This window comes from Dermacentor andersoni, chromosome 4, assembly GCF_023375885.2.
Source record: "Dermacentor andersoni chromosome 4, qqDerAnde1_hic_scaffold, whole genome shotgun sequence".
In the NCBI taxonomy this organism is placed as follows: Eukaryota; Metazoa; Arthropoda; class Arachnida; order Ixodida; family Ixodidae; genus Dermacentor; species Dermacentor andersoni.
The window spans coordinates 79,630,958-79,653,492 of record NC_092817.1 but is presented as its reverse complement, the minus strand read 5'-3'; the positions used below and the strand labels follow the sequence as shown (position 1 = coordinate 79,653,492).

Genomic DNA, 22,535 nt, shown 5'->3' with positions numbered 1-22,535 from the left:
GGGGTTTACAAGCCCCCATAGATTGGGAAGCAGGCACCAGGAAAGGCGAGATATTTGCGCTCTTGTTTGCGTCGATGCGGCACTTTGGAACACCTTGTTAATTCCTGACACGTTCGAAACTCGAGATTCGGATCTCCGGAAGCCATCTAATTCGGCCTTGAGTAGACGCCAAAATAAAGAGCGAATGCCTCGCTTTTTCTATATCCAGTAGCTGCTGGCGACCGCGTAAAGAAGCGAAAAGAAAAATTTGACAGTTTCGCCTGAAGAGATAGGGATTGACAACGATAGCAATATTTAGCGTTATGTTGTTATGTTATGTGTTAGGTCACACCCTACTATAAGAGGATGCGACATGCTGGCGCGTGACGCAGCACGCAGGACAACTCCTGCTGGGTAGGATGAACCGCGTCCTGGCAGATACCAGGTGTTTCATAACGCTGGCGTGATGTGCGCAGCCAATAATTATGCAATATAATCTCTCCAGTGATCAAATTTTCTTTGTATTATGCAAAGATACCGCAAATTCTTAAGTTTAGGGTAATTTCGGAGCTCGTTTTAAGGCATCTACGTTTGTAAGCCAGGAGACTTAGCTGAATTGATGTTAGGCTAAAGAAACAGCATCCTGCTTGAAGCCACATTCACAGAAGAAGACGTCACCACGTGTATAATTTGTTGTCTAAAGTTGTTTTGTACCTAAAGTGCCAATGTTACACGAAACACTATTCAAACCGTAAGGACCACGGCTGCCTGACCTCCCTTAGAACCTCGGCCCTTTCTTTCCGGACGATTCTCGTGAAGGTCCGTAAGAAGTTACTTCGGAACAGTTCCCACGTTGTAAGGGTTGACTCCCGGTTCTCGAACCACGTCGTCGCGGTATCTTCCAAGGAGAACTACACGTGGCATAGCTTGTCTTCAGAGGTGCAGTTGTTGAAGACCAACATCCTTGCGAAAGTCTCAAGCCAGGTTTCTGGATCCTCCGACGAAGCTCCACGGAAGGTGGATGGCTCTCTAGGTTGCTGAAGCACGATGGGGGACCCTGGTGCTTCCACTGTGGTCGTTGACTTGATAACGATCTTCCTGGTCGTCTCAGACAAACCTCCGTGCTCCGGGGGCAGTCCTTGTAGCCTGCTGCTAACTCGCTGGTCCTTGGCGACGGTGTAGTTGTCCTCGGGCTTCGGGCTTGGATCGCGGCTTTGCGGGGGCGTCCGGTAAATGAACGCACAAGCACCTCCACCAGATGTCATGTGGTAGTGACTGTGACGAACACAGTAGCAAAACTGTAACTGGCGAAACTAAATCTTTATTTGGAGAACTTGTGCCCTCGAAAGCGAGTTGCACGTAAAGCCCAACGATAGCGGCGAACACAGTCGGCGATCGTCCAAAATCTGATTAGCGGGTCAAGCGCGTCGGCTTTTATACATCAGTCGTCGAATATTCCAGAGTAATCGCTGGGGCCCGCGTGTTTTCCACAAAGTTCTACACTGCTCACGTCGCGCATACATGCAATCAGATTACACAAGGTTCTGTGACCAGAGAGCGGATGGAAGCATCTATAACATTCCAGAAACTTCCGATACATGCAGGCGCGTCCTGCGCTGTGCGATAACATTCGTTAGGCGGTGAAACGTGGTCGCGTGATAAACAAGTACACGCGTCAATATGTTTATTTGCTGCCCCACAGCTCAAGAATTCGCTGTCGTTCAGCATGAGCTTCACTGACATTCAAAATATGGTGTCATATGTTTATCATTCAGGACTGCTAAAAACTGTTCTTTGCAGTAAACCAGTTGCTTTATACGTCTATGCTAGCAATACTTTTCCTGATGCAAACGTCACTCGTCAGTATTCCATGATAGGGTACCTGCTCATGGTTTGATTGCAGTTAGTATGTAGGGTGTGTATAGCAAGGTTGCTTTTCACCTTTTTCTTTTGCATATCGTATATAGGGTCTTAGCAATTCATGACATGTGCCATATAATGGAAATACGCTGATATATTTTCGTACCATGTGGTTCTGTTGCATCGGTAGACAGATCTATCCTTCTAAATGTACATACGAGCTTGGTTTGTCAATCAGCTGTGTTTGTATCTACTAGGGCATTGTAGATTATCACATAAAAGTTATCTTATTCTGTATTTTTTTTATTGATTTGCCTTGTTCTTTTGTTTAGACTGCTTCCTACCTTCTTTCTTGATCTTTATTGAGTCCGAGTACTTAAAATAAGGGCTAATACACTTTTATATAGTGTTAGCTGTTGCTTCTGTTTTATTTAATGCCATGCTTTTCAGAGTGCCGTAATTTTTTTCTACTTCATATAGGATGCATCGGAAGTAAAATGTGTTATTTAAGCATAAAAACTGTACAGCAAGGGTAATAAGAGACCATATATCGAATAAGCGGTGTACTCTAATAACAATGAATATTAATTACTGCAGGCATATTTTTAAGAAAAAGCACCTTTCGCGAATTTACAGAACTGCTAAAATTTGTGTGAATATGAAGCCATGTTATTATGGTTCCGTGGAATGAAATTACGGACGTATGTTTTTGCGGCAAATTGCTATCAATGTGACGGCGAGATATCGTGGCGCACAGGAACAAAATTACAGACGTCTGCATTTTTTTACGGAAAATTGCTGTAAATAGTACAGCTAGATTTGGCACATCTCTGAAATGAAATTATGGACAATTGTATTCTTTGGCGGAAAATTGCTATACATATTACAGCGAGATTTTTGCGGTATTGTGAAATGAAATTATAGAAGTCCGTATTTGTTTAGGGAAATTGCTTTAAATATAACAGTGGGATTTTGTGGTTCTGTGAAAAGAAGTTATAGACGTCTGTATATTTTTACGGAAAAGTGATATGGACATGACAGCGAGTTTTCGCGGTGGTGTGGAATGAAACTGTCGGCGCCTGCATTTTTTTAATGGAAAGTGCTGTAAATATGACAGAGTATTTGTGGCACTGGGGAATGAGATGACAGACGTTTGCACTTTTTTTACAGGAAATTGCTGTAAATATGACAACCAGATATTGCGGTGCGGTGAAATGAAATTATGGGCGTTCGTTATTGCTTTGCGAAAAATTTCTGTATATAACACCAACTCTTTCCGGTGCTGGGGAATGAAAGTGCGGGCGTGTGTATATTAAAGAAAAATTGATGTAAATATGACTGAGTATTTGCGGTGCTGTGGAATAAAATTACGTATATCCGCATTTCTTTTACGGGAAATTGCTGTAAACATAACGGCGTGTTCTCGAGGCACTGCGTAATGAAATAGCGGAGATCTGTATATTTTAGGGAAATTGCTGTAAATGCGACGGCGAGTTTTTGCAGTGCTGAGAAAGGAAATTACAGACGTCTGCATAATTTTTAATGGAAATTACTGTACATGTGAAATGAGTTTCTGCGGTGTAGTGAAATGAGATTATGGACCTCTGTATCTTTTGCGGGAGACAGTTGGCTGCCGATGCCTCCGGGGAAATTCCAGTGATAACAAGGGTATTTTTCATCGCGTATGTGTTTTTTGGCAAAACACACGGTGACTATCTCGATACATTTATACATGGTAATATACTGGCCCATATTCTCTGTGTTTCCATTCTCATGTTGTATTCAAGAAGTTCAAAGGGCACTTCAGTAGTAGGGAATGTCATCCCGATAGGGGTACGAGTGTGGGAACGGGACTCCCGTTATTGCATCTACAAAGTCGGTCTAAAAGACTTTCAATTCTGCACGCTTGATCAATTAGCACATGCCGATATAAATTGTGTGCGTCATGTTAACCTCCCTTCAATGTCTAAAAGGAAGTCGGCTTGGCGTGAAGACCCTATATACGATAGCTTGGAAATTCAATGAGTCAGTGTCAGGGTGCGTTTACAAGCTCCTGCGGGGTACAGAGTGGCAATGGCAGCGTTTGAGCAAAGTACTTTTACCATTCCGTAAGACAAAGAAAAAAGACGCTTCGCACATATAATTACGGACAAATATCGGTTGAAATGGACTTAAGCCTTGGTGGAAAATGTCTACAATGTTATTGCATACCGGATGCAACACATGATGCAGGTGTTGAGAATTGGGATCATTAACTCTTAAACCACGGCAATAAAGCGTGCTCCCAGGAGTGTAGCCGACATTCCGGAGTATTACCCAGCTATGCAACTTACCACAGCCCTTAGGTTCCTTACACGCTGAATAGTTTTGTTATTGGTTAATGGGGCTTGCCTTCTCATCCTTTTCTATGCATTTGTCTGCCGGGCACAAGATAAAAACAGTGAGATCACATTGTTGATGCTATGCGGAATCTCGTTGTCCAGACATAATTAAAGAGATGCTGTCTTTAATGAAAACGGAATGTGTATCATGAACGATTGATGTTCATGATACGATGACGATGACGAATGCATCAAATGCTACGTCACCAATTCCCTAAGTGTGCTTGTAAACTTGGCACGTTGTCGTAGATGAGACCACGAAATCATCTGTGCAAGAAGTAAAATAGCCTCGTGACAGCACCACACCTAGGCACTTAGCTTCAGACCATATGGTTGTGCGAGCCCATAAGAAGAACAATTAAAGTAAGAAAAAAATGCTGTACCACGGAGAATAAACACCAATAAATTTGCCGTCTTCGTGGAACTACACCCTCTGTCCTGAATGAAAGTGCAGCTCAAGCTAACAAGCCCTTACAGGTTAGATTCAGTATCAACAGTGAGATTATTGATCACCCCACTAATGCGATGTTTTTCTTTTTCTGGAAACGAAAATTTTCGTGGTTCGCAACAACACCACGCGATATAGAACGTGATTTATGTAGCGTCCATTTTTCGAGGCGTTTGGCGCTCCTCTGTGAAGAGCGCTTCGTAATTAACGAAGTGTGGCGCCCGATAAAAAATTCCATCAGTATTAATTGCTATGGTTGTGCTCCGAGGTTCAATATAGCTGTAAGGATATTTGATCATTTTATAGATGCACGAAAACAAATAATTTAAATCAATATATGGCGAATGAAACAAGTTATAATAAAAATCACGTGCAATCAATTTAGTAGTTTTGCAGCTATCGCAAATCGTAAATTTCGAGCATGTTTTTGGTCAGAACATCCTCAAGTTGACTATATGTTTATCTTAGATGAGTTGAAATGTGCCATTGCATTATGGCGTGCAAAAACAGCTGCCCGCCCAGTCGACTTTACGTATATGATGTTAAGGAACCGGGGCCGGTAGGTAGAATGGCGCTCTTTGAAATATTTAACGACCTCTGGATAAAGGAGACTCTTCCTGATTCATGGAAAGTTGCATGTGTGATCGCTATTCTTAAACCTGGTAAGACCCCACTTTGTCTCGACTGTTTTTGCCCTGAAAGCCTCACAAGCTGTTTTTGTAAGCTAACAGAGAATATAGTGGACTGTCGACTTCAGTGATGGTGTGAATACACAAAGGTGCTATCCGATTATACAACAATGTTTAGAAAACGCTGTTCTGCTATGGTTGCAGTGCTGGACCTTGTCAAAAGCATGCAACATGAACGTAACTTTCGAAATACGACATGACGTCCTTTATAGACATTAAGAGAGCCTTTAACACTTGAAGCCTTATACATGTGCTTGTTAGCATGTTACAGCTTGGCCTATGGAAAATTTGTATGCAAAACAATGAAGGACCGAGTAAATAGCACATTCTCGCGCAGCGCGCGGCGCGGGGTAGTCCAACGTTATTAGACTAGCTTCAGTTGTAAAACTCCCCGCCCGCGCGCTTACAGCCGCTGTCGCCACTTCTGTGACAGCCGCCAGATGGCAGCGCCGTTCCATTGAGCTCCACTGCAGACGCCTCGCCGCAGCCTTGAGCTCGGGCAGACGGGCAGTTTGCGCTTGTTTCACGTTCGCTGGCGTTCTCCCTGGTCCGAATTAGTGATACCATGAGAAAATGGTATCCACCTACAGCAATAAGATTTATCGGGCCAGTTGGTTCATACTGAAAGAAGGATAAACTGCACGAAAGGAAGAAACGCATGCAGCGAAGCGCAGTAGCTGCGTTTCTAAATGTGTGTTTCTGCTTGTCGTCTTAACGTTTCGCGCAGTTTAGGCTCAGGAGCCTGAAGATCTGGCCGAAGTGCGTGATTGTAGGATGATCTTCATCCCCACCGAAGGTTCTCACCACGCCAAAGCAGCACTACAAAAAGAAAGATGGGGTCAGACTTTGAACAGAAAAGCCAAAAAAAAGAAAAACGGCTTTTCCACTCCGTGAAGATGGTTAACCAGCGAAGCTGAAACGTGCGGCCCCTGTGTTTATCACTGGGTTAATCCCGAGGGTTCATTAAAGTATTTCTCAATTATGAGGTTACACACACAATCGGCTGCGACGGAGAGAACGACGTCACTGACGGTATGCCCGCAGTCCGCCGTTATCGCTTGCGTTCGATGTTCCGAGTTTGCTCGGCGGCGTAGTTAGCAGCCTTCGCCCGCCATTTGCCGCTTGTGATTCTTCGAAATGAAATTTTTTCAAAATTAAATCTGTCCGTTACGTAAGACAACGAGTGGCTCATACTCCCTTAAGCAATGGCCCCCGTAAATCATGCCCCCGTAAACGCGGCCTCCCCATAAACGACGACAGAAGTGAAATTCTACGCTGCAATGATGAACGGCAACGCAGCCAGCTGTGGACGACGACGACGAACGCGGGAGCAGTGGCACGAGCGCGTGCCGTGGATATCGCAGGGAGTTCCCCTAAGGCACGAGGAATCGCTCTGTTCCATGACGAGCGAAGCGTCGCATTGCTGGCAGCACAGAAAAAGTGGCGCACCGAACTGTAGACATCGTTCCGATAGCCGCCTATGCAGCCAGGTACCCAGCACGCTGGCATCGCCTGCTCATATTCTGAACAAACTCGGCGAAGGCTACAGTTTCGCGGATGACATGCTTGCTGAAATTCGCCGTCAACGAACCACAGAATACACCAAGGCTGCACCGCGTGCTTAGTTCGGCCCGCCCGCGTAGCCGTCTAGTGAGGAAGTGAAGCTGGGCGCGACTTCAGCGCCACGAAGGTGCGGGCGGGTGGAGGTTCCGCGCATCGGCGCCGAGTTTTAAAACTGAAGCTAGTCTAGTAACGTTGGGGTAGTCTACTTGCACTATTTATCTTGAACTGTGTAATGACAGCTTTACCATAACAGCTTCCGGCTAGTCTACAACATTAATTTCACTCAGATGACGTCTGCATAAGAGCTTCTGGTTAATGTGTAGGAAAGCTACAATCTATGTTGCAGGAACGGCTCGATATAATTGACAACTTCGTAGGAGGAGGAAGAAAAGAAGGAAAGAACGGTAGGGATGTCAACCAGACGCACGTCGGGTTCGCTACCCTACAAAGGGCTTTAAGGGAAGAAAGGAAGGGAGGGAAGAAGGTGCTATCAGTGTGAATACGTGCGGTTGTCCATAACTTCGCGCCTATAATCGGTCACCGAGGCCAGTTGACTTCATGAAACGTAGCAGTACCCGCGCCGCTTTGTAAGCCTGCAATAGGTGGGGCCATGGTCCGAGAATCTGCCTCTGAAAAATGGTCTGCTATCAAATCGGTTTAACACCCTCCGAAGAACGTGGCGTTTACTCTCATAGAGATTACAAAAACAACACGTGCACGATCGTTTCTTCACATTTGCACGTGTCAGAAATCGGTGTGTCGGACATTCCAGTAAAAAAATGTCCGACATTACAATAACGAATGAGTAGGCTTTCGTAAAAGCCACCCCTTACCAGAGGCAACAAAGTAAAGTTGCATCATGGCGGGAGAAATCCAGTGTCTACAGTGTAGAATTCAGTGCAGTCCAGAAGCTTCAGTGTAGGATCCAGCTGGTGGACACGGCAGTTGGAGAAAATCGGTTCGTTCCACAAAGTTTCAGTCTTGGTTTCAGCAAGTAAGCGAATACCCCTCACAGCGTCTGTCTACGATAAGCGTATAAGAAGTGTCAGGGTTTCTTTATATGCTGATCATGTGGCATCATGAACGAGATCATTTTCGATGGTGCCACAGTGCCCCGGAGGCCATTGGAACATGATGCGATGCCCGTTTATGAGGGCTTCATGGAGAACGTCTCTGGTCTCAAACACCACTCGTTCATGGGTCGTGCATCCTAAGGCTGACTGCAGACTCTGAAAAGCTGCCTTGGAGTCACAAAAAAAAAAGACTCACTTTCGGGGTTTGGTTTGTGCGATGTAATTAACAGCGGCGCGTGGAGCAACAAGTTCTGTTGCCGTAGAGATCGTTATATGAGACACTTTGAACGTAAGTTTGACTGGTAATTAAGGCCCGGATAATAACAGCGCCTGTGGAGCTGGTGGCTCGGACCGATCAAGCGGTGTAAATGTGCGTTTTCTTTATATGCCTCGTTCAGTAATTACAGTAAGAACTGACGTAGAACCACTGTTCAGCGACGGGTCTTCTTCGTAATACCCCGAATCGTGAGGCGTACTTGTGGATGTCGTAGGCACCAGAGGGGTAACAGTGGTCTTGCCGTTGGTGTAAGTGCCGATGGAAGGTAGCCTTGATGTGTCGCAACAAGTTTGGAAAATGTGGCTTGAGGTCTTTGTGCTGCAAAGAAGTAATATAGGCATTTTCATCGGGCGAGGAGGAAAGGGCGCGCGGCGAGCCATTCCTCTTCTCTGGCTTGTGCGATCCGGCGCTTCGCTGCTTGAAAGTATTGCTGTCGCGTGCTGTGGAACTATTTGGAGATGTTTTAGCCCGTACTTTGTGAAATTTATGCACTGTCCGTCCACACAAGGTCGTCGGGAAACCAGTGTGTAGCCTTTCGGTGCATCGGTAACTACAATGTGCGGAAATATCTCTTGGGGGCACAAACATGTGACGCGCACCATCAGCCGTGGCGTGTGTATACGTGTTGTGAATATTTTGGAGTCACCGGTTTTATTTCAACGAAGAGAACCAGCATCTGTGTATTGCCAGGAAATGGAGAATCTGCTCAATATCTGATCGCTTGGCGTAGAAACTGAAACATAAGAGCGCATGTACATGTACGGCAAACCTAAGGCAACCCCGAAAGATCTAAGCGCCAGGCGCTATCAAATATTTGATACGCCGGCATCGTTCTCACGTATTTCAAGTCTAGTAGACTTAAATCGTTATGATATGTCTACGCTAGCCTACGCTGTATGAGGCCGATGGCGCTGCTCAGCACAGCGATCACTGCGGTTGGTGAACCAGCATGATACATATATAAGATATTTGCTTCGCCATTGCGTTTTTCGCCCTGTATAGCCCTGATATCCGAGAGGGATCGCATAAAAGGAATGCAACGGCTATTTGTGCGGAAAAAAATTTCCGTAATACTGGTGAGTGCGTCGTAGAGAACCGGACGAACAAAACCAAAGGAAAAATTCGGTTGTCATCCTCTTTCTCGAAAAACGTAAAAAAGAGAAAACGGGCTAACGCCGCAATAAGACCTCGCATGGTCATGCCGCGCAATGTTTGTAGATCTATAAACATTGATGTCGCATGCTTGTACCACGCTCTATACAGAGCAAAGATATGTGTAATCCAGCATCTACCACTGCTTCGGACGCTCGCGCAGTTGGTAAACGGTCGCTTTACTGTACATGTGTAATTCATACTGTGAGGTATTCTGTAATTACTAACCAAAACTATTTTATTCATGGGTGAAAACCATGTCCACTGAGCCAAGTAGTCACGCAATGTAATCTACAGCTAGTAGTTTGAACGCTTCTCAAAGTATAACAGCACAACTTCTACCGGAGCAGAACGGTACCCACGCTGTTACGATCGTCGCGTATGTTTCATTGCTCGTTAACCGCGGCTTAAAACTAAAGGAGAATACTGATATAAGGTCACATTAGTAAATGGAATTTTCAGAAATACATAATTGATCTACGAGGATGAGTGTACGCTCAAACACGCGCGATCCGTCCGCCTCAACGCCAGGAGAAAGTCCGGCAATGCTGATTTAAACGACTTCAGTACTTCTTACAGAACCGTTTTCCACGTAGAAAACGCCACGTCACGCTAAACAAACCGCACGAGCGCGGCAACAAACACCAAAAACCAGCTCCAAGCCTATACCTAGCAAACAAGACGGAGCGCTCGCTCAAGCCAGCATGCCGACTGCCCATAGATGGCGCCACTGCGTACGCAATATGGTGGCGCCCATGAAAAAACTGTCTATAGTGACTTGGTACGCGACACAGATGTCGAATGTGTGCTCCATGGTGTCAGTCGTTATATGAGTTGGAACCAAGTAACAGCAGGAGGAGTAAATTTTAATGACGAGAAAGGAGGAGAGCTCGACGTGGAGATCGTGTCTCTAGCCTGCTACTCCTCACTGTGGTAAGGAGAAGTGGGCAATAAAGGGAAATGAAGGTGGCAGGTGATTATGTACTGGTACAATGAGCTACTATATACACGTTGTTCAATACAGTTCAATACAGGTCGATACAGTGCTGAGAGACAAGTGATGTGCAGAGTACTGGACCAGTTGGACAATCGCCCACTTTCAGAACTAAAAGCTTTAGGCCAATGCTCCCAAAGAACATCCGCGTTGAAGGCCTTACTCGCGCTATTAAGGTTCTTGCGGTCTACGGGGCTTCACGACAGACTCTAGGAATGCCGCCCCCTACCGCTCTGTAGTGTACGCGCTTTGTTCGTGCTTGTCTCCCTTTCTTTCTATCTCCCCCTTCCACTCTGTTTCTCTTTTTATCCCCCTTAACCCTTCCCCCTGCGCAGGGTAGCCAACCGGAACTACCTCTGGTTAACCTCCCTGCCTTTCTCTGCATTATTCTCTCTCTCTCTCTCTTGTTCAATACGCGGATCCGCGCTGTGGGCACAATACACGCAATTGTAACCTGTCCACACAGAAAGTTATCTCGCAAACACATTTCGCACTGTCTGCACGTCTCACAGGTTCTAGAGGCGATAGTCTAAACAAGTCTCACGTAGAAAGTTCAAGAGTAACCTTATGGCACATTGGGCATGGTCAACTTTTCTCCACGGGCCTAAAACCTTTTCTTCCGAAAAGGGGAACCAAGTAGTCTCTAGCAATAATGATTGTTGCCTGAGTCAGGGCGCGTCGTGTTAGTCCAAGACTTGTCCGTAGAGCCTGGCCTTGCAAACTTTCGAGGATATGAATATTTGTTTTACATGTGTCGGACAAAACCGGCAAGCTACCGTAAAAAGCTCAGACACAGTGTTGTGTACAGCTGCAGCATACGAAGTGCCCGTACCGACGTGCCCCAGGTTTTTCCCCACAGGAACCTCATTATCAATGTACAATCAAAATTAGTCCCCGCTTCATGTAAATGCAGCGGGGCTCCATGAAAGGTCCCTGTCAATAATCTCACTCAAGAAGCGGTGAGACTTCTGCAATTTGATAACCTAGTCATTGAGAGAAATAGGGTACGATGCCACGGATTTGCGCGTAAACGCGATCAATGCGCATTTTTCGAAGGTTACTCTAAGGCCTCGTTTGCGGAGATACCAACAGGTTAGGGTGGCTGCCTGCTGAATTCTTGCGCGCACTTGAAGACGAGTCACCGCAGAAGACCAAAGACAAATATCGTCAGTGCACATTGATAGGTGAGTTGTCTTGGGTAATATTTCAACAAGGCCAATCATAGTTAGGTTAAAGAGAATGCGGTTCAATACCCCATTCTTTGGGATGCCACTGTGCGTAATATAGTTGGCAGTTGGGCCATCTTCGGTCAGCACGGAAAAGTACTTTCTGGTCAAATAGTCGTGGATCCAATGAAACATTCACCCACCGATTCCAACAGCCTGCAATGACTCGAAGATCGCTTCCCGTGTAACATTATCGTACGCCCCTTTCACACAGCAAAGAGCGCCACTGATGCGTCCTTGAGGCATTTTAACGCGATAGCGTTAAGGGCCCCGTGTCGCAGAAAATCCGTCGTTGGACGTCGGTTCGGCAAAAATATTTTCGAACCACTCATACCCAGGCTCTCCATGTGGCGCAAGGAAACTACTGAATCGAATTTCGCAAGCTAAAATACGCAGAAAAAAATGTAAAGTACGACTTACACACAACCTACAAACATATACCGTCGGACTGTAATTTCACTATACGAGAAAACATAATTCTGTTACGCAAAAAATAAAAATAAACTTTTCCAGCGTTTCTACCATACATAAACTGGCCACGGCGTCCGCCATGTGCGCGCGCCGGAGCGTGAGTATGTTGGAGGTCACGGAGCGGCGCTCCCGGCTAATAATAATAATAATAATAATAATAATAATAATAATAATAATAATAATAATAATAATAGTAATAATAATAATAATAATGATGATTTTATTCGCATCACACAAATATATGATGTTGGAGGCCTGCAGAAAACGTTGTCATAACGGCAGCTTTTTGCAATACCTCCGGATGGCCTCGTCTCCGCGGCATCGCGGCCCACACAAAAGGCGGCGTCTCTACCAGCGTGCCCGCCTTCGTGCATAGCGTTCGCGGCGAGCGTTTCCCGGTAAACATTACGGTTACATAGGCTCCACTTGGCGGGAAGCGTGAGAAGCAGTCAGGAATCTGAGTACTGTCGCGTTGCACTCCTAAAGGCGAAGCTTAAGCATATCCCGTTTTTTTATGCGAGTGTTGTGAGGTCAATAACATTGTCGATTGATGATCTGCCTCGCCGAAAACCTGTCATGAAGTCAGGGTACACATTGTGGCATTCAAGGTACCATGCCAGGCGTGTAGGAATGATCTTTCCCATTACTTTCTCTATGGAGCTTGCCAGGGTAACAGGGCGATGTCACGCCAGGTCGAAAGGCGACTTTCCTTGTTTGAGTAACGGTACGAGCCTACTAACCTTCGATTGCTGTGGAACAACGCATTCATACCATGAGCGGTTGTAGTAATTCAACAGCTTTTACCTGGCCTCTTGTCGAAGATGGGGAAAAGATGCATAGGTGATGCCGTCAGGCCTAAGCGAATATGAACGTCGACAAGTAGCCAAAGAGACGTTTAGTTTTTCCATAGTAAATGTAATTTGCATTTCTGGGCCACGAGACACAGGGACGAAACTCACGAGTTCGGCGTTGGAGGTGACACACACGCCAGCGATCCGCGCACAAAAATCATTTGTGACCTCATGTTGCGTCTGGTAGTGATGTAGGGCTAAAGCCATGAAAGGATGTCGCTGTTGCGGAGACGCGCGCAGGCCACGAACAGTCCTCCAGCTGTGTGAAAGTGGTTTGCGAGTGTCCAGTGATTCACAAAAGGACTTTTGGCGTTGTTCCTGCAATTTGTCCAAACGGCGCTGGATTTTCTCCTGTGTTCTCCATGCCATTCTCAGGTCACAAACTGGCTTCGTGCCTCTGTATCTCCTTTCAGGTGGTCGTCGAAGTGCGGTGAGCCTGTTCAGTTCAACGTCAAATTGGAACCGGTTCGCTGTCAACGTTAGGAGGCATGAAGCTTTTCTCATTGTGAGTGAGTGAATGAGAAAATTTTATTTCGAATTATTATTATTATTATTTCGAATTATTTCGGTGAGTTAGTGGGCTGGGGCACCCGCCGAGGTTATGGCCAAAAGTTCTTGCCTCACGGCGGCTTCCCTGGCCCGCTGGACTGCCCAGAGTTGGTCTTCTAGGTTCGAGCTGAGCAGCGCGGATTGCCATCGCACGCGGAGGCTGTCGATGGAGGCTGCGCTCGCATTGTCCTGTATTAGTTCCTGGCATTCCCATAGCATGTGTCCTAGCGCTGCTCTTGTGCCGCACACTTTACATGCATCTGTTGTGTATATGTCTGGATAAGTAGCGTGCATTAGTATTGGTCTCTTGTATGATTTGGTTTGTAATCGTCGCCACTGCACAGCTTGCGATATAGTGAGTTGTGGATAGGGTGGCGGATAAGTGCGCCTTTGTATCTTGTAATGGTTGGTGATGTCGTTGAACCTGGTCATTCTGTCTTCCCATTCCCATACATCCGATTACCCTATCGAGGGGTCTATATTCGTCGCAGCTCGGAAAGTCAGTCCTCTGGCTATGGTGTGGGCCGCAGCGTTAGGGTTGTCCTCTCCCGTTGAGTCATCTCTGTGATAGTTTCCTCCAGGCTACGTGCGATCTTCTCTGCATGCCTTTTCCATGTCTAGCTTAAACTTTGTCCAGTAGATTCCTCCTCGTCGAACTGCATTCGACGAGGAGGAATCGTTTAGCCCCTCGATCCGCAAGTATGTAGAAATGTGGTCACTTCCATGTGTTTTCTATGCCTGAAAACCACTGAACTTGCGAGCTGAAGCATCGTGATACCAAAGCCAAATTCAGGCAACTGCTGCACTTAAGACCTCGCAGGTATGTAGGACTGCCATCATTCATGACACAAAGGTCGTAATCAGAGGCGAACGACACCAGATTCCTGCATCTGGAATTGATTGTCGAGCTACCCCACAGTAAGTGATGGGCGTTGAAATCTCCCGTTATAATCCAAGGACCACTGGTCTGTAACAGTATGTCTGAAAGTCTATCACGTACAAATCGTACTGACGGTGACGTGTAGACACCAATGAGGATGAACGACACTTGCTTCTTTGTTACACGTGGGCAGACATATTGATTGTTATCATGTGGTTGTACTGCATGGTGGGCATACGTAAAATCTGTGCGGATGTACACGATGACTTTGCTGCGCTCTTCGAACGTCGGCGGAAGAAGTGGTTCGTTTCCTGACAATTTGATGGGAGCACGTACGTTGGGTTCACAAATAATGATTATAGGAATCCGATTTCTGAAAATATATTGACGGAAAGATAAGATGCAAGATCTGAATTCTCTGGCGTCCTAATGTCAAATCGAAGCTTGTCTGACCTCAGTGCGAAATGACATATTGGATGAGCCATGGTGTCTACTCAGGGCTTGCAAATACTAGACTTAGAGCATCCAGTACCTGAAGTGCACTCTGAGCTGACGGCGTTTCTAGCTTGCTGAGGAGCACGCGGGTGGCGTTCATCAGCGATCGCAGCATTATGATCACTTGTTTGTCCTCTTTAGGTTATCGGCGGGAGGTTCAGAATTCAAGGTTGCCGACGGGCGCTGCAAATTTGCAGGTGGCTGTGGCTTTGACAACCTTGGCCAAGCTGCATCAGCCACAGCCTTGCTTTTTTCAGCATTCTGGTTCGTATGAGCCGCGACTGGTCTTGGCGGCAAGGGAGGTGGAGTAGCAGCGCACACGACGGACGCGGTAGAGGCACCGACTTTCTTAACGAACGTCGGCGACGATATCGCCGCTTTCTGAGGGTTTTGGCCGTCTCCCGATGAGACCAATGATATATCGCTATTTGTTTTGGGACAGCCAGCTCTTTTTTAATGTTTGGTAAATCCTTTGACGAAGCCTCATCGGACCCATGACAATTTGAACATTTGCCCTGCAATCATCTGCGGAGTAGGTTTCAGCACAGCGAGAACATACCGCTGTATTCTTGCATGCGCTTCTCGCGTGACCCAGCTTCACGCAGTTGAAGCGTTGTAGTGGATTCGGTACGAGAGGTCGTAATGATGCCAAAAATGGCCCACCTTTAAACAGGAATGTAGAGAGTCTCCCTTGAATAATATCGTCAGACAGCGTGAGTTGCCCAGGCGGGTAACACTCGCGATGACAGCAGCTTCACTGGCTGGTTATACAAGAACTTCAACGTCGGAGCTGGGAATGGCGGCATCTGCGTTGTAGAGGACACTGGTTACGACGTCAGAGCCCAGCGGGATCTGGGAACGGACCTTCCTTCCATCCAAGTCGGTGACGTTATGCAGGATATTCAGCGCGGCCGCGTGCGTAACATCAATCGCCAGTACGTTCTCACGTGCATTCACTCTGATGTCAGTAATTTCAATCGGCACCAATCCTTCTAGCACCAATCCTTCCAGGTAAAGCAAAAAAAAAAAAGCAGAATGGATCTCAGTTATCCTGCTTAGAATATGACAATGCCCAAGATAGAATTATCAGTCGAGGATATCATACGTAAGAGAGATCTGTTCATGATAGCTGTGCAACAACTTGCACCATTCGAAGTTTACTCTTTATGCACCAGGTATATGCCTGTGTAACGAATGAGTCCTGCCAAAACAATTCGTCTGCATTCTTTTTGTAGCGTCAGTGGGGATCGCACAGAAATATAGAGAACATACCAAAATCTGTTGAATACACATTTGTTATGCGAAACCATCAAATAACTCATTAAAGGCAGCGCAGGAAACCACATTATAGCTTATCAGTGGATTCTAGAACACTGCGATATTCTTAGAAACACTGCAGCGGACGCTGCTACAAAACAGGCACACGAAGATAAAAATACAGTAAATCTGCCTCTTACCAAGAGTCAAATCTGCCTGCTGCGAATACAGTTATGCTGTCTACTTAGCACAAAACATTTATCCGAAATCGAAATGTTCAGCGTTATTCATTACAAATCTTAAGATTATACTACACATTCAGCCAAAATTGTCTGACAACAGAAACATCATTCCCCTGTCTGTTGCTTCGGGCAGCACTCAAGGGTCATTTTTACGCAGGATTCAACACGTTGCTAGTCCGCAGTGCCATTGCGGCCACGCAGGCGAAACCGTGCTGCGCCTTCTCCTTGAGTGCTCGAGTGACACGATATCGTGAGCCGAAGACTACAGGACGATTGAGTATTGTTAAGCGCAGAGCTCTCATTCTCGAAAAGAATACATAATATTTGGACCATGAGAAACATTAAAGCTACACTGTATTAGATTCTTAATGAATCTATTGTGGTTGTCCCCACTAGGACGTTTTCATTGAATATCAGAGATTCTATATTATGTTGTGTGTGTGTGTGTGTTGCTCACGTGGGGCGTTACTATACGTTATGTACCTTGTTTTGTAGACATGGACTGGTTTCATGTGCGTGTTTTCAGACTCTTTTGCGCACATTCACTCGTTTACGGGACTGTGTATGCCTCTTAGCGTCTTTTTACTTTTTCCTGTGGCTAAAAGCTTGCGAATGTTAGTACTATTTGACTGTCGCTCACGTACCTCACTTTTTTCGTGCTTTTGTTTTAATTGCCTTTCGGAAAGGGGTTCCCGGTTCCAGTAATGGTGCAAACCTCTCCTTGCATTTAATGCTAATAAATAAAAAGAAGCTATAATAACCTAGGATCTGAGGCTGAACAGCCGTCCTACGGCATGGTGGGCTAATATTTTCAATGGTTATTTGTTTATATAATAAGATGGCAAATAATGTCATGTAGTATTGAAATATACACTAGACGGAAGGAAGAATTCAAGTGCAGATAGCGAAGTATGAAAAGAAGAAAATAGTGGACATTTATATATGAGGTGCAGCCTTTCCACAGTTTCTTCTTTTGTTCTTCAAGTTGCTCATAGGCTCAGTGGCCTCCATTTATGGAGGCTAAAACAATGACACACACACACACACACACACACACACACACACACACACACACACACACACACACACACACACACACACACACACACACACACACACACACACACACACACACACACACACGCACACGCACACGCACAAACACAAACACAAACACACACACACACGCACGCACGCACGCACGCACGCACGCACACACACACACACACACACACACACACACACACACACACACACACACACGCACACACGCACACACGCACACACGCACACACGCACACACGCACACACGCACACACACACACACACATACACACGCGCGCGCGCGCGCGATAATGCAGGCCCGAATGCACTAACCACTAAGCAATTGAGACATTTCCCCCCCTTTACTGTGGAGAAATGCGCAGCAGGCTAGGTACATCACAGTCGCGTGCAAAGAAAAAAAAAAGGGAACATCCTTCGCGCACTATACTTAGGGACCAAACGAAAATATAGAGCTCGGACAAACACACGCAAGCATCTATCTGCGAAAGTCACTCCGAAACGGCTTCGAATCAAGCAACAACGCTCCGCAAACGTAAAGTCTCATATCGGAAAGAAGACCTCGTCGACAGAGGTGGTTAAGCCTATCTATCGGTGACGCGGCTCCTCTATAACAAACGACAAACGACCAATCCCAGTTATGTGAATGACTCATGTGCAGGGTGTATCAACGAACACTTTCCAAAATTCTTAAACGCTGCCTGTGGCAGATAGCACAACTCTTGTTCATGAGGGGGTCAACTTGAAGCGGCGGACACTACTGAGACAAAATATTGAAATCCATCATCGACTAAATAACAGAAATTTTCTGATTAACTTTCCAACTGATTACCTTATGGCCTAGATCGCAATTTACAAATTATAGCTGTGGAGTTCGCAAGGCGGATCCACTTCGAATGAATCTTCAGCCTGACACCAGTTTCGAGATATTAATTTGCGTGCTTCGCGGAGAACTGCGCTGGCGTTCCAGTTACTTTTGTGCTTGAATGCATAAAACGGCGTTTTGTTAAGAAAGTAACTGGAACGCCAATGCGTTTCTCCGCAAAGTTCGGAACTTAATATCTCGAAACTGCTGTCATCTGGCAATTCGTTCAAGTGGATCCGTTTGCGAACCCTACGGCATGTAAATTGCAATATGGACCATAAAGTAATTACGTAGAAACAAAATTAGGGGATGTTTGTTAATTAGTCAATTATGCATATCATTTTTTTTGTACGAGTAGTGCCCGCCGCTTCGAGCAGACCACCTCATGAGCAAGAATTTTGCTATCTGCCACAGGCATCCTTCTTGAAAATTTTATATCTGTTCGCTGATACCCCCAGTATATAATAGTCTTTATGTTTTTTTTTCAACAGAAATAGCCGAATACTATAAGACGGGATAGGCAGTTCTTTCCTGACAGTCGCTGTAAATTGTTCGACAAATAAAATGCGCCGCAGTAGAGGATGAACGAGGCTTTCGCAGTTTCACATTGGTTGTACAGCTTACAGTACACACTTTAGCACACGCATGCTCCTTTCTCATGAAGCTACAATTTTGCATGAAGACGGAACGAGCGAATCTTCAATCAAAATTTTGAAGGCACACGTATACCATGAACGCAGAAACGTGGACCTTTACCGAAAAAAGTGAGAGATACTGCTTTTGGTGCATCGACACAAGGAAACTGTAGTGCGACTTGCATTTGCGTTTTGTATCTATATGTTCGTGAGTGTGGAGGACTGTGTGTTGTGGATGTTTGGCCCTAGGACGTTGTTTTTTTTTTCCTTTTTCTTACTACATATCTCAATTTATACTGTTGTCTTTTTCTGATATGAAAAAGGAGTAGCCGTCACCATTATAGAGTGACTACATCTCTTTCTTTCATAATATCTTAAATTTTATATCTATAATTTTCATTTCTGGGCTTTCGAAGCTTATATTTCACTTGCAAATCGGAGGTGCTGTTAAAGCGTGCTGATATTTTGTCGAGAATTTTACAAGTAGAGACCATGTGTTTTGCTGGAACTCTTTCCTGTCTTTCCTGACAGCTAGGAGCTGGTAACAACACAGCCATCGGTGCTGGTGTGCAATATGGACTATCGTTTTTCAAAGAGTCGTGCATCATGCGAGGCAGTAAAGTTCGCACGCGTTCGAGTGATTTGTATTCTTCTATAGTGTTACATCATAAATTCAAAGGGCATGAAATGCATTGGTGTCGCGGTCGCCTAGATGAATTAGTGTGCTGAGAAATGAGACGGTTAACCTCCAATGCAACAATGGCACATTTTTCCGTACAAGAAATCATTCCTGCTTTCAAAAAAGAAAAAAAAGGTTGTAAAGCTTTCCGAGGAGCCATATTTTGACGTTTTTACACATCCACATGCACACACTTATATAAGCTAGCCCAGGCAACGAGAAATCAACTATATACAAGTGGGAATGCCATGAATGCAAAATGCCGATTTCCTATGGCTTGCAGAAAGAGGGCACGAGGATGAACAGTTTCTTTCTTTCTTTTTTTCTTTCTTTCTTTCTTTTTTTCCTTCTTTCTTTCTTTCTTTCTTTTTCTTTCTATCTTCGTTTTTTTTTTGTTTACTTTTTCAAACTTTCTTTCCTTCTTTTCTGTCTCACTTCCTTTCTTTCTGCCTTTTTTCTTTATTGAATAACGCTCCAGTACATGATCGATTCGTTAGACTTCGCTCCGCTGTGTAAGGGGAAAGAAATTGGGTTTGTACTTTTGGGGGACCCATTGGGCTTGAGTTGATGTGGCATTCGTGCCACAACAACTTTTGATTGCCAATCTAGAACTAGATTGGCAATCAATATCTGCATTACGAAATACTGGATAGCAACTTCAGTGAATGAGAAAGTGAGCGCATGAGTCTGGTTACTTCCCGAACACAGTTCGAAAAGCAAGCGTAGGAACAAAAATTTTCGATTCCTGCTGGATGCATAAAATACTATATTGGCAAAGCGATTGCTAGCGGCCGCTCTTCTAAAACAAATTAAACAGTTAAGGTGGATTCTAGTTTGCGAGTGCTGGATATGAAATAAAAAAATGAATGATGCGTCAGCATGCAGTGTTATTTTTACTGTAACATGAGTAGTGTTTATTCAAGTTTAATATTACCTAAGCGTAATATTAACACGCAATAATTTAAAAAGAAACTGGCATCAAAAATTGAACTATGAGACGGTCTTAACACTATGAGGAAGAAGTCCTAAAAGCTGTTTCACATCCAGCCACTTGCCCGAAATGATCGCTGCTGCGCAGACGTCGCACAGCGATTTTCGTAGATATCTTTAAAGTGCGTCAGCCACAGCGCAATTTCCGTTGGTATGGTGGCCAAGGTTTCCCGCTGTTGACAATGTATTGAAGCCTCTCTACCGTTACAATAGATACACTACGGAAACTGGACAAATTGATGCATTCTGATGTTTTGTTTAGAAATGTAATGGTATAATTCTTGTAGTACTTAAAAGCGATGAACATTCATAATCGCCCCATCCACAGCTTCGATGAATTAAAGATTGCACAGCGTGGCAAACGGCAACATACGGTAAAATATAAACGTAGCCAGCAAAAGCCCCTATTTCGACGGTGCCACAATCACCCTTATCGCCACGACTCCGCTTTGGCACGAGCACACAGGCGGCACCCAGTCCCAGTGGTCGCATGAAGGTCGTGGTGGTCGCGAAGCGACACGAATTTTGCTGTCGCTGAACGGCAGTGGTGCCATGCGAAAAAGCCTTAAGTCTAGCAGGTGATGTTGGCTGACAACCATAAGTGCAAAATTGCATAAGTGCAAACTAAAGGAGAGGCTGAAGATCTTTATTCACTATCTTGTTTTATTTAGATCGGTTTGAAATCGGTTAGTATTGCGGGCCTTCTGCTACAACGCTTTGCGTTTGTGCCGGGCATATATATTGACGTAGCAGACGGAGACGACTTCCGTCGACACTGTTGCTTAGCGAAGTGCGAGTCGCTATACACACGTGAGGGCAGCAGTCCAAACGCTAGGGAAGGCCCACAAATTCTGAACATGCGGACAAATGGGAATCTCGCTGACGGCACCCTGCGGCCTTCAAACGACTCCGCAAAAGCAACGCGCTTTCTGAAATATACGGTACTAAAGCTTTAATGCCCAATAACGTCCGAAATGCTGACGTGGTTGTTCAACCGCCGTCTGCCTCGACTGCTAGCGGTCGTCGGCTCCAACTCTGCAGCCTCCGATCACCTTCACGCTGTCATATTGGCAAAGATGTACCCCGGTTGGGAACTTTACTTTCTTTACGGTTGAGCAGCTTAGAGGGGCATCTTCCGCCATAAAAACAGCTGCCGAAGTCACGTGGGCGCAAGCAGCCTCGAATATTAGTATTGAAAGAAATAATCTGTCACCCACCTGTACGTAGCACGAAGCTACAAGAGAAATCCCTATGGGCTTTTTCTTTCTTGACAATGTCATATAACCAACCGGTTCACGCAAGAAAGTGAAAATCAGTCATTCTTAGCAAAAACGCTTAGATTCGCACTTTGGGATCGGCCATAGCGCTGCACGCTGGTGTTATTGACGTGGCGCCCGGGGTGATTTATGTGCCTGGGCAGCCGTATAGTCCTTTACCTCACCATACCCATGGGTGCCGGCATATTAGGTCCCGTGAGAGCTCCTACTACTGAGCGCCTTCTGATCGACGTTTGCTCGCTGCTTACGGGGACCATGATGGCCGCAGGCACGGCTCGGGGCAGCGCTATTTTGGCCACTATGGTGGGCAGCGAGCGAGTGTACGACATAAAAGCTTTGGCCAAATGCGTATAAGAAGGTTGATTGGTTGGTTAGTTGGGGTTTAATAGCACAAAGGCAACTAAGGCCATGCTGTGCCAGCCACAAGACAAAATGCATAAGAAGGGAAAGTATACGAATTTCATTTATAGGTTCTGTCTGCATTGTAACCTGTCTGCATTGTGTGGAAGCTTACCGACTGAAGGCGACGAATGCAGCAGTTTGATGTTACCTATTAAAGTCTAGTCTTCAAAGTGGTAGGCTTGTCTTCGTTAACTGTATGTGCAACAACTGCGTCTTGGATTAGGCGTGAGTGCGTGGG

General features: G+C 45.5%; 1 long non-coding RNA gene across 2 annotated transcripts in view; it reads left to right on the top strand.

The window, feature by feature from the left end:
- Positions 1-22,535, top strand: part of LOC129386243 (uncharacterized) — a 525,736-nt gene that overhangs the window by 247,282 nt on the left and 255,919 nt on the right. For both annotated transcript variants that reach the window (XR_011893867.1, XR_008613688.2), the window contains exon 3: positions 13,378-13,469. This is a non-coding gene — a long non-coding RNA (uncharacterized lncRNA). The remainder of the gene's footprint in view (positions 1-13,377; positions 13,470-22,535) is intronic.